Raw genomic sequence first — 3,022 nt, 5'->3', positions numbered from 1 at the left:
CCTGGCCTGCTTCATACTTCAATGTGCATAGGAAACGGGTGGAGATTTTTGAAAATGTAGAGAGTGATCCTACAAGTCTGTGACTGTGCCCAAAATCGAGCATTTCTAATAAGCTATCTGATGGTGTTGTCAGAGCTGATCTGTAGGTCATATTTTAGAAATAATATAAGAACTTCATTAATGCCATCAGCTTGTTGTCCATATTAGGAAAGTTAGCTAATAATGGGAGTATTTTAGTAGACCTCCATGGTCCATGGGAAAAGGATGTAAAGCTGGGGATTGCTTATTGTTTGGTTTCATTTACATTTCTTGGCCTGCAAATAAGGAGCATATTTCTACTGTAGAAAAAAATCTAGTAGGAATCACTATTTTATTTTTTTAATATGAAATGCTTCATGAATATGCAAGTCATCCTTGCACAAGAGCCATGCTAATCTTCCCTGTATTGTTCCAGTTTTAGCATATCTGCTGCTGCAGTGAGCACTTAAGAATCATTTTTAATATAGAAATTTTGATAATCACTCATTCTAGGGTCTCTCAGGAATGTTAAGGAAAACTAAAGATGAATAAGAACAAAGAGAAGGAAAATCAAAGGTTCTATGCCACAAGCAAAAGCAGACTCTTGTTTTTCAAATAGAACAGTGATTTCAGAACCAAGAAGTTACTCTAAATGTAACACAGAATGACGGTGACAAGGACAACACTCCCTCTCTTCTCCTCTTCTTCCCCCCCAGTTCTTTCTCTTTCTCCGTCACTCTCTCCTCCTCTCTTCTTCCTCTTTCTTTGGTGTGGTCAAATATGCATTACCCAAAATTTATCATGTGTGCAATTGGTAAGTTTTAAGTGTGCAACTCAATGGCAGTAAGTACACAGTGTTGTCCAGTTAGCACCATTACTGATCACCATTAAAAATTCCTTATATTCCCCCTCCACCCAGCCCCTGGTAGTCACTATTCTATTTTCTGCCTCTATGAATTTGATTTTTCTGAATTTCTCTTCTAAGTAGAATTATAATTTGTTCCTTTATCTTTGGCTTATTTCATTTTGTATGATATTTTCAAGGTTCATTCATATTTCTAGCAAATACCTGAATTTCCTTCTGTTTTAAGGCTTAATAATATTTCATCATATACATATTCTACATTTTGCTTGCCCATTTATATGTTGCTGTGATTTTTACCTCTAAAGCCGTTATGAACATCAATGTACAAATATCTATTTGAGTATCTGTTTTCTAATCTTTTTATATAGATATCCCAAAATGGAATTATTGGATCATATGGTAATTCTATGTGTAAAGTCTTTCAGGTTTTTGATGGCATCCTTACCAGCAATGCCCTTTCTTTGTAAAACTAGAAAAATGATATTTGTAATAAGGAATCATTGTTTGGAAGTTCCTGTAGACCTGTGGCTCCATTTCTAGGTAGACTGCCTTTTGGAACCTCTGGTCAGATAAATGAACTGGTCTCCCTGAGTTTTTAAGTACTGTATATTTTCCCCATTTGAGGCAGTAGTGGAGATTGAACCCCAAGCCTTCATACTGAGCTCCTAGCTGTTTATTTCATTTTATTTTATTGTTTAGAGGTTGGTTCTTGTTACATAGCTAAGTTGTCCAAGCTGGCATCAAATTCATGATCCTCTGCCATACTTTCCTAGAGTCCTGGAATTACGGAAGCACACCACCATAACCAGCTCCCAGTTGTTTCTTTTTGGTGCTCATGGTCTCTTGAAAGATATCCCTCTAGAAAACAAATAATATTGTACTATAGCAGAAAGAGCAAGGCATTTTGAGTGGTGTACTAGAAAGAAAATGGGAGTTTGGGTGATAAGATCCTGTTTGTAGCCATGACTCTGCCTTATCCTCATTATGTGACTTTAAATGTCACTAAAGTATAAATCAGCATCCTCAAGTGTCAGCCAAGAACAGGAATGCCTTCTCCATGGATAGAGAGAGCGAATGAGATAGTGCATGAAGAAACATAAAACAGCTTTCCCCGCAGCACTTGTGACCACCAATGTCTGCATGTGCACACACACACACACACACACACACACACACACACACACAGAAGCCTCGGTAGAGTAACTTCACTTTCATTCATTTTGTGTATTAGGCATCCCTGTAAGATTGTTTTGAAAAGACAGTTTTTATGGCTAACAGAAATCGAAAACTGCTGAAATATGTTGACCTCTCTTACATAGTCTTTCTTTCTTTCTTTCTTTCTTTCTTTCTTTCTTTCTTTCTTACCTCTCTCCCTTCCTTTCTTTCTCTTCCCTTATCTTTTTCTCTTTCTTTCTTTCTCTTTCTCTGGTTCTGTCTCTCTCACTCTGGCTTGCTCTCTGTCTGTCTGTCTCTGTCTGTCTGTCTCTGTCTGTCTCTCTGTCTCTCTGTCTCTCTCTCTCTCTCTCTCTCTCTCTCTCTCTCTCTCTCTCTCTCTCTCTCTCTCTCTCTCTCTCTTTCTCTCTCTCTGTCTGTCTCTCTCTTCCAGGCCTTCTTCAAACATGGAGGTCTGCTCCCTAATGAAGAAGAAGGCAAAACAAGGCAACTCTGATTTTCATCCTCTTGTACCTCTCAGGTAGCCTATCAGTTTTTAAAATTTTCTTTCACTGGTAAACTCCTGAGGGGGTGGTTAACATACCTACTTTTTTCTTCCACAGCTCTCATTTTAGTCTCATATTCTGACCCGAGGTTTCTCATGTAACTATGTAATGGAAGTCACCTTACCACTAAACTCAATTCCATTCTCTTAGTATTTTTTGACATAGCTTACTTTCCTCTGAAACTTTGTCCCCCTACTTTTCCGAGAAATATTGAGATTCTGCATACCTCATCATCCACTGCTTGCTTAACTCTCCTTGTCCTGGGAAAGTGGTGACCTCTCCAGGATAAGTGCTCAGCCGTCTGCTCATTTTCCTCTTTAGCCCTGCTCAGTATCACCTAGGAAGAATTAAAGTACAGCCAGGATCTGTCCCCATCGACAATAACTTAACTTGAAAGAGAAAAGCTGTATCAGAGAAATTG

The 3,022-nt window shown here is 38.4% G+C and overlaps 1 non-coding gene across 1 annotated transcript; it reads right to left on the bottom strand.

Moving 5' to 3' along the window:
- Positions 1 to 377: 377 nt before the first annotated feature.
- On the bottom strand, positions 378 to 484 carry LOC111754720 (U6 spliceosomal RNA). The gene has a single exon (XR_002789390.1). It is a non-coding gene; the product is annotated as a U6 spliceosomal RNA (small nuclear RNA).
- Positions 485 to 3,022: the final 2,538 nt, after the last annotated feature.

The sequence above is a fragment of the Cavia porcellus genome, unplaced genomic scaffold, assembly GCF_034190915.1.
Source record: "Cavia porcellus strain 051 isolate PalLab524CR breed Dunkin Hartley unplaced genomic scaffold, mCavPor4.1 scaffold_10, whole genome shotgun sequence".
NCBI lineage: Eukaryota > Metazoa > Chordata > Mammalia > Rodentia > Caviidae > Cavia > Cavia porcellus.
The sequence above is the reverse complement of the archived record's forward strand: the minus strand, read 5'-3'. Positions and strand labels throughout refer to the sequence as shown.